This window comes from Eurypyga helias, unplaced genomic scaffold (assembly GCF_000690775.1).
Source record: "Eurypyga helias isolate BGI_N326 unplaced genomic scaffold, ASM69077v1 scaffold5778, whole genome shotgun sequence".
Taxonomy (NCBI): domain Eukaryota; kingdom Metazoa; phylum Chordata; class Aves; order Eurypygiformes; family Eurypygidae; genus Eurypyga; species Eurypyga helias.
Window position 1 is genome coordinate 1,725 of NW_010264841.1, and position 10,190 is coordinate 11,914.

Sequence of the window (10,190 nt, forward strand, 5' to 3'; positions counted from 1 at the left end):
TGAGTTTTTTCCTCATTTTAGCTAGTTACCTGCTCCTGTCTTTTTATTCTCTCACTGTGTCTCTCCTGCCTTTTCCTCTTTCAAGAGGCATTGAGTGATCTTGTGGGATATGTAAGTGTCACATTCTCTGCAGATCATGGCTCTGTTCAGACCCTCCTGTGCACCATGGGGTCACTCATGTTGCAAAATCATTTCGCTGCAGGCTAGACTGGGAGCGTTGCTCTCCCAGCAGCCATCAAAGAAGAGAGTATTGTCTGCTCCTAGTAGCTTCCTACCCCACACTGAGTCACTAAGATTCTTTCTTCCCTCTGATTATATTAAGTAATGGCAAGAGCTTGAGTCAAGGATTTTGTGGTGGCGGTTAAAGGAGGGGAGATTGTATGAGAGAGCGTCTTAGAATGGGAATGAAGTGGCCACAAGGTAATATGCTTGTGCTGAGAGATTTTTCATGTAGAAAGCGTAAACACATCTAAGGACAAGGTTAAAAAAACAACATGTATTAATGTGATAGAGCAATTCAAAATTTATGGTGCTGAGCCTTGCAGTGACAGTGGTATTAAAGAACCTCAAATGAGCTGCAAGATGCATAAGCCTGGTTAACGAATGATGGCGTTAACACCTCAGGGTGCAGAGGGAAGGGGCCTCTGTGTCGTCTTTGAGCATGTAAAACTGTACCTGGTGATTTTTGGAGCTGTTTCTAATAATTTTCAGCTACTGTACCTTGACTGAGTTTTTGTGGTGTTTGCTGTACTTATGATGTGACCAGACTGTCAAGAAAAATACATTATCAGCAGAGAATGGCAGCCCGGCAAATGCTCCACACCATGTAACTTTCTATTTTTTGTGGCTTCTTTTTCTGAACTTACTTAGGACTCATGGAAGCTCCTTCTGGAGCTTCTAGAGGAAGATCCAGTGGGCTGAACAAAAAGACCTGGACATCTGGAAGAGGGAAAATGAGCAGTAACCTTCTACTGAACACACCAGATCTTCACTGTGCAGAAAGCAACTCAGTTCAGCAAAATCTATGCTTACAGATTTGCCCAAGAGGAAGGCTGAGTTTTCTCTGCACTGGGTGTAAGTACAACTCCCTCTGCAGTATCATTTGTAGAAGGTGTTGGTGTGTGGCACCTACACAACAACACTTGCAGCCTTGCTGACCCCCAAGGTTTTGTTCAAAGTCTGGCATTATTCGATGTTTTCATTCAGACTCCCGTTTGAGATTACAACTGTAAACACCTTTTTTCTTGTTGTTTTTTTTTTTTAAAAAGCTTCCAGCTGTTGTGTGTTTAGAGAGAACCTTGAAATCAGTATGATCAGATGTGTGTAAAATAGAAGCATCTAAGGCGATAATTTAAAATTTCAGGATTTTAAACCTTCATCATAGCGATGCAAATATTACCACTAGGTGCAAGGCTACAGTTTAGAGGTCACTGTGTAGGTTAAATGACATGGAGGGGACTGTGGTAACGGAGATCACATGTCTTTGAACTTTGAGGTGCCCCACATCTTGAATGGTGTAAGTATGGGCTGATCCATACTGCCTGCATGAGGCCTTGTGTCACATACACAGACCAACCTGCCTGCTGAGTGGTTGCTAAATTACTGTATAGAAACGGAGGCATAAGAAAGTTAGATTTCGTGGAACTGATGTTATTCACACCTTTCAGTATTATTGCAAATATATGAATACTAAATATTTAACCTTTCTTAAAAAAGCTCCCAAGTCTTTAACCCTTTTGTTTTCTTACAATGAACAACTATTATTTTTACTGGAAAGAAATGCAAGATTAAAAATACCCTGTAATAAAATATCTAAATAAGTAAAAAGTTGGCAAGGAATCAGAATATAATAAAGGTGGCTTTGCTTTGTTTCCTGCTCAGTAGCAGCAAGAAACACAGGCGTTGGCTGATGGGCCATCTGCAGCAAGGACAAGGAAAGTCATAGAATCAGTCAGCAGACAAGCTTTGACAAATAAAATGCAAAGGGTCAAACCAGTGATTTCATTAAGCAGCTACTTCGAGAATTATCTTTTCCTCACTTCAAAACCTGGGAGAGAACCTGTCATTTCAGCTTTTGTTCAATAATGATATAAAAAAAATATTGTAATATGTTTGGAATTGTGGATAATGAAGTTAGGACTTAATAAGGTGTGTTTTGAGCATTATTTACTAGCTGGAGTTTTTTATTGCTTTAAGGTTATTGTTGGTATTTCAGCTCCATAATTTCACCTTAAAATACTTGGAATATTTTTTGGTTGTATTTTTCTAATAAAGTGGGGATATTACCCTTCATTTTAAAGTAATAACTGAAGTTTCTGGCCTTCCTGGTTGCAAGAAAGATTAAAAAACGTGCATATGTAACTTCACAAGCCAAGAAAGTTAGGGAATCCCAGTTTGGTGTGGTGTGGCTTTGTTATTATTTTTTAATTGCATTAGAAAACATATCAAATTGTATTTTGGATCTACCTGATGTATGACACAAGAATTTTTGGAGTTGGCAGACTGGGGCTTCCTAATGGTCTGTGCATACGTGTCTTCAAACTGGCGCAAGTAGGTAGTCAGATAAGTATTCATTTTATGTTAGTGTGCATTTTGACAACCTAAATACAGACTGGGGTGATTTAGGCTCCTAAACCTGTCGTTTAATCCCAGCCAGCATCAAGAACCGCCCAACCACTTGCTCACTTCCTCCTTCTGTCTTTTGTAAAGAATCCAAGGAAGCGGGGAGGACTTGTGAATCTGTGACTTTCTCTTTAAAGCCATTTAATACCTCACACATGCATTTTTGTTTCCTGAAACCAGTTCTTCATTTTTTTCACCAATTAGGTTTCATACAAAGCAATACACTTCTTTATTCCAAGTGTCACGGGTGAACGAGCAGCTGCCTGATGCTTAGCTGCCATCTGGGACTAAACATGAACATGAAGCAATAGACTGTAACTTGAATGTTAACCTTGATGTGGCCATGTTCAGAAAATGTCTCTGGGTATGCTAGCAGAAGTGAAGATTTCTTTCTGTTGGTACCTTTTAGATAGGAAGGAACAGGAGAAAAAAAAAAAAAATCACATAAATCTGAAGAATTTGAGAGTAAAACCTAGCAGCCGTTCCCAGCTGTAAGACTCCCAAAACAAGCACCCACAACAGGCTTGGTCTGTCAGCTTACAACATGCCTCGCGAAAAATTCAGATTTAACACACTGCCAAGTTCCACCCTTCAGTAATTCTACCCTTCATTTTCTGAAAAGTCAGCGTTTCTTGAAAGAGCATCTGAGCTCTGTTAAAGTGATTTTGCTTGCTGACTCAAACTGTGAATTCAGACATTCAAGGAGGAATAAGTACTAATGAATTAAACTTCTCTCTCTTTGGATTTTTTTCAGTTTTGCTATGATGGGTGTTTTCATCAAACTGCAAATCAAGAATGCCTTTCCCTGCTCTGAATGTTGCCTGAAGCAGAGCAGGAACATCAAGGTCACTGCTAAAGAGACTGACTATTGAGAAGGTCAAGGTGAAGGAGAGGACACACAAGGAAGTTCAAGTGAGGTAGCACAGAGGCAGCTGTTGGACCTTACAGGTCTGCAAATGCCCTCAGTAGGCTTCAGTGTGAATGAGCTGCAGCAGCCCAAAGCTTCCTTAAGGGGATAGACAATGCTCTCCTCTTTGGAGAATCCTTGAGTTGGCAGAGTTGAGCAGTGAGGATGTAGCTGAGCGTTACCAGTGGTATACTCACGAACCTTATGTAAAATCATGAGCTAGCAATTAGCTGGAAACCAATATTAATTCTTTTTTCCCCTTTTATTTATAGGCAGTGAAGTCTACCCTAAAGTTAACATTGTCAGCTACAAAAGACAGGTTCAAATCACTTGTTTGTAGGACACTTTGTGTTTTTTAATATCCCTAATGTTATCTCATTACAACTTAAGAAAATACAGAAGCAGACAATAGATTTTGATCAAGTAATAGTATCAAACTCATTTTGGTATTTCTACATCTTAATGCATTAATGGACAAAGAATTTTTTTTTTTTTCCAAGAAATCTTGTAATTCCTTTATCTGCTGAAAAGGTAGATGATAAATATTGGCAATGCATATGATTTGTCTCTGCTAAGACCTACCATTTGCTATCATGAAGAATCGCAGTTATTAATTTAGAGACATAATCGAGTGGTTTATATTCATAATTATGATTCAAACCATCATGACACTTGTTCCTTCTACATCAGACACCTTCTCAGTTTCCGCTTTTTGCATTCACTAGCTATAAAAAAACAATGAGAAGCTTTGGGTTTTTTTCAGAAGCTTTCTTCTAACATTTTTTGCTCTGATTTCACCTATTAACAATTGAATCATCAAAAGCACCTCAGAAATGTGCACTGCACTAACTGCAGTAAGACTTTCAGCAATGATGCTGTATTTTAGAGATTCACAACAAGCAATTTCCTCATTTGCACTAAGAGCTGCAAAATTTCTTCCTCTTTCTATACAGTGCATGTTCTGCTGGAATTCCTATCTTCATAATCACACTCATGGCTTGTACTGGTCTCTAACCTGGCCTAATTAAATTTTATAAATAAGACTGGTATTCAGTTTTAGACTATGGTTATCACCTCTGCCATACTTTGTTGGCTCAGAAGTATTATTTGAATGAGGATAAAGACCCATGGCTTAGACACACAGAAACCTATTTATCTACAAAAAGATAGTGTTTATACAATGTCTAATTGCATTTCTTTTAGAAGAGCAAGACGTACTGTGAAAATGAACTTCAAACATGTTCTGTTTTTCCCGGACAATGAAATCATTCAATTGATGTTTTTTCTGTATCTGGTTAGCAAACAAAATTAAAATCTTTTGGCAGTCAATTGCTATTAAATGAAAACTACTTTTATCTGAGACCAAACTCACAGTATCTGATCTTGAATTTTGAGGTACATTGGGAAAATGAGACAACATTTGAATGAATTCAAATTCATTCTCTCCATAGTGTATTTGGGGGAAAAAATATTTGCATTTGTGAGTTTTCCCAGTTCTGTGTCTTGCTTGGCCTGATTTGCATTAATCTCAGTTTTGTGTCTGAAGGAGACCCCAGGGCATTTTATTCTTATTTTTTCATGATGAGATTTCTTGCTCAGTTTCTCCTTAAACTTGATTCACAGTTATGTGTTTTGGTTTTTTTGTTTGGTTTGGTTTGGTTTGGTTGGAAGTGCCCTTGTCATATGCAGAAAGTAAATCAAGATAGTTTCTTTTTCCCAGGCTTGAGAGATGAGTCTCTGGGCATAGGGTTCTCCATTGCTGCATCCAAAAACTGCTCACCCTTCTTCCTGCCTTGAATATGACCATAGCTGCACTGAAGATCTCCCAAATTGCTGAACTGTGATTGCCGTGGTTTCAGCCATGCAAACATCACATGTGGAGAGTACAGGAGTGTGTTCCCGTTGGACCTGTGGTAGATATCCTTCCATGACAGTTAATGATTATATTCCTGCCTGAACTGGTAATCTGCAAGCAGCTTCTTGCGGGAATTAAAGGCTCCAGACTGTCACTTAAAGTAGATGTTTGATACTGAAAGATTGAAAAAACAAAATCTTGTGAAACCATAGAAGAAGCTTAAGCTCTTTCTTTTTCCTAACATGGTCCCTTAGCTAAAAACTCAATTATTAGTGTAGCTGTCTGAATAAATACAACCAGGGAGCTAGCTATGACCAGCTAACAAGTTTTTCAAGTTATATGTCATTTAATTAAAAGCAGACCTGTTAAAAACTAAGAGATAAATGTTTCTTTTTAAATTACTACATTTCTAACAGTACTTAATTTCCCAGCTTGTTTTTCTACACTACTCTCCACAGTCTAGCCTTTACTCCTGGGCTTCTAGTAATTCTGCTTACCAGCTGTCAGAAACAAAGCAGCTCTTAATTCCTGGAAACCAAAGCAGGACATAGAGGAGACCATGCTGTTCCAGCTCTTGATTTAATAGAGTTCTTAGTTGTCTTAATGGTCTCTCAGTGTCCGCGACTAAAGAGCCTTTCCCATTCTTCCTTCTTAGAGTTCAATATCACATCTTGACCTGAAAGCCCTGTTGTTGATATCCTTTGTAGACCAATGAAATACCCAGCTAAGAAACCTGCTGGTTAACCCTCTTGTGAGACCTTTTTGTTCACTGCTTTTATGCTCTCAGGTTGCACAGAAAATGTTCAATAGGTGATTGATAATATAAGTTTGTAGCACTGTGAATTCAGGAAAGCACTTAAGCAAATGGAGATATTGATGGGAGAGCCATGGCAGGCATGTTTAAATGAAACACATAGCCATATATTTTGCTGGACTGAATATTTTCCTGGAACAGTTAAATGAAGATATAAACCTTGGAAAACAGATATATATAAAAAAAAAACCCACCAAAAACAGGCATCCCAAACCACTGACATCTTCATAATCCATGTGAAGCCATTATTTCGCAATATGTACTCATAAAGCAGCATATTTAGCCATATTGAGAGGGATGTTAGAATTACATTTCCGGAGCTTACTTGTACACATGCAGACATGCATGGTGTTACAATGGAACGAAGAGGGTGAGATAGCTAAATAATAGGCTGCATTTCCAAACCAGAGTCATTCAGGGTGGTGACATTGATTTGTGTAAAGATGGATGGTTACAGGAGGGCCCCAGTGCCCTATATGTATGATTGATTTTCTTTTTTTTAAGTGCTGACTAAGGAAAAGAGGACCATTCCCTTTGTGCTCAGAGAGGACATATCTCATTCCTGAACTTCACAGTTGGAGGTGAGATATTAAGGTAATAGAATAAATTTGTGAACTGTTCAGAAAAATACATGTGTCATTTCTCAGTCATTTCTACACTGCTGAAAAGTAACTTGTAAATATTCTAATAGGTAGAATCTTAACATTAAATCTTTCAATTCATACTATCTGTTGTGAGAAGACAAGAACCCAGTTACATATGAAGGTTCCATGTTAAGATTATGACTGAGGCCTCTTCCCTATAAACTCTTTTCTATGTTAATCTTTCTTCTTTTTCTTCTGCTTTCCACTTTTATTGTTATTATCCCATAAAATCTGTTTATATTAACAGTACAATTAATATTTTATAATTCACTCCTAAAAAAGTTTTAATGGTCATAAATTTGATTCTCCTGCAACTATTTTAATAGCTGTTTTACTCATTTGGGAACATTTAATGACTTGTTGTGGAAATGATAGATAAAGCATGTGATGGTTCCATAAAGGCTCTAGTAACAGAGATATGGAAAAAGAAGAGAATAAAACTGTTTAGTCATGCAACGTGGATAAGATTATTGGCATTATATGGCTGCTTTTCTCTCATCTGCAGAATCTGATGCATCATATTAACTAAAGTATTATTAATTAACCAGTTATTCCTTGGCTGAAATAATCACAGTAAATATGTTTCATCCAAAGAGTTTGTGTAATCTGCCTGTAATTATGTATCTACCTGCCATTGGTAGATAGGTTAGCAAACAAGGCAATGAATTGATAACAGCAAAGGATAAAGCATCGGTTTTGCTGTTGAGCTTAACAATCGAGAGCAGCAGATGAAGGAACCAGAGGGGCTTTAAGGTATGTCATTCTTTTTATTGCATTTTATTGTTTCCGGAGACTATTACCTCACTGCTGAGTACACATCACACACCAGAACTTATATTTATAAAGTGTTATTTCCAAAATCTCAGGTCTTGGGGGAGAACATGAGAAGGAAAGAATGGAAATGCAATGTTGAGGGGAGGGTCAGTTGGAGAGGGAAGTGATTGATGACAAGAACTTTGAGAAAATTCTAGTTTTCAAAAAAATGAACATTACTTTTTATAACTCCTAGTCAATGTATATTCAGAGAAAGGGAACTCAGGAGAGGAACTGCTGGAGTATCAACTCCTCATTGTAAGGAGCAGGCCTTAAGATTTATGCTTTTCAATACACAGTGTAGTTGCAGAGTTTAAATACAATATTGCCCTGGGGAGTAACAATAACCATAATATTGTAAGTGGCTAGAAGTTTTGATATTAATGGAGAAAATATGAATAGTACTATGTTTTTTACAAAAGCTTCTTTATTAATCACCATACTGACAAACACTTAGTAATCTAAGTACCAGCTTTACTCTTCTGGGGACTGTTTATGGGCCAGTACTGCTTTTTCTCTTTGTTCATTCCTGTGGCTGTGGGATTTCCATGAGTAGGGTGTACTGTATCCTGGTGACAGGATATACTTGGAAGAAATGGGAGGCAAGAATATATAATAGATTTTAAATTGTTATTTCACACACAAAATAAAGCTTCTTCTAAAGCATTTTTCATTCCTTTGGGTCATCACTAAAACATGTAAATGTGTTTTGATATGCCAGTGTAATGCACATGTATTCCTGTACTTTCTTGCTTTAACTAAAAAGAACCAATTTATCTGTATTTAAGGCTCTTTTATAAGGTTAAATTTTCTTAACCAAATGTAAAATGCAGTCGCAGCTGCCAATGTATATTGATCTGGATGCTGGAAATTAGTTTTAATTAGTTTTATTGCTGGTGCACGGTTCAACGTTAATGGTACCGTGTTGTTCTGTGCGCAGGGCTGAACAGCTGACTGCCACCAGCACAGCTCCCTTGGCACAGCATACCTTGCTCCACTGTGCCTCACAAAAAAGCAATACTGGGAAAAACATGAGTTTTACATACTTTAAAGGGCACTGACTCCATCAACATATGCTCCCTAATTTCAGTTCTGATTTCAAAAGTTACCAGCATAGAGTGGGCTTATATACGATAAGGCAGGTAATGACAGAATAGGGTAAAATGGTTTTAAATTGAAAACAGGGAGGTTTAGATTAGATATCAGGAAGAAATTCCTCCCAGTGAGAGTCATGAGGCACTGGGACAGGTTGCCCAGAGCAGCTGTGGATGCCCCATCCCTGGGAGTGTTCAAGGCCAGGCTGGATGAGGCTTTAAGCAACCTTGTCTAGTGGAAGGTGTCCCTGTCCATGGCAGGGGGGTTGGAATTCTAATTTATAGAGTTTTCAAAGCTGTTTCTTGTGTTGTCCTTTTACCAACGGAATTTCTTTGGCTCTAGATGGGCAAGAGGAAGTTCAGTGGGCTGGAAATCACCCTGATTGTGCTATTCTGCCTGGTGGCAATCATAGCCTGTGTCCTCATTGGGCTTTTAGCAGCAGGACAATCAGGAGTCAAAAGTACAGGTAACACAGGTAAGTACTTCCCATTGCTGCTGTAGGACCAGAGCAAAAACCCTGAGTGGGAACTGCTCATCTGCTTGCTGAGACTATTGTAAATGCCACAGAGCTTCAGGAACTAACCGTTGGCATAATTTCTCCCACTGTATTTGGACTTTTAAAGAACATGGATTTTAAAATGGGAAAAAAAGAAAATCACTGGAAGTGCTGTAAAACCTAAACAAAACCATACCACAAAGTGAGCCCTGCAAAGTACTGATCCTCAGTGTTACTGTTATGTTATCATTTCCCAAAGGTGAATCATGGTCTATGCTTCCTATAGATAATATGAGTAAAATTTCCAATTATGAACATAGTAAATAGCATGACTCAATTTATTGTGAAAAACTTTTATCCCTTTCACCCCAAGACTGGACTTACTGAAACCAGCCTTTGAGTACTCTGTCAGCTAAAGTTCCCGGGAGGTCACCTTAAATTCAGTCTCACAAACCTGACATCTAATGCAGCATATTAATGGAGCTTTAAGGTGCTTTGGCCTAATGCTCTAATTCAAGCTGCTGTGGAAGAACAGTATTTCAGGGGAAGGAGCAACTCTGAGAGCAGCAGCACCATTGTACCATTTAAGAAAAGAGAATTCCTTCCAATTTTATTTTGGCATGTATTTTCACAAGAAGAAATGCATATTGAGCTACACTTACTGAAAACTGGATTAATGTATATCTTAAGAAATAAAATTATCTGTATGTTCAAAAACCTTAAAGTGAAGTTGTTCTACCTTTATGTGAAATAGTTTTGTGCAATTTTTCAAAGGTAAAAATAAATTACACTAGCATTGGTGTGCTAATAGTGCACTCATTTGAATTCTGTTAATGATTAGAGTTTCAAAATGGTGAGAAAGAGCCAGCAGAAGCACTTACTGTATTAAGTGGTAATTAACTTATTCCAACATTTTGAAAATCCTGGTAATAACTCATTAATTT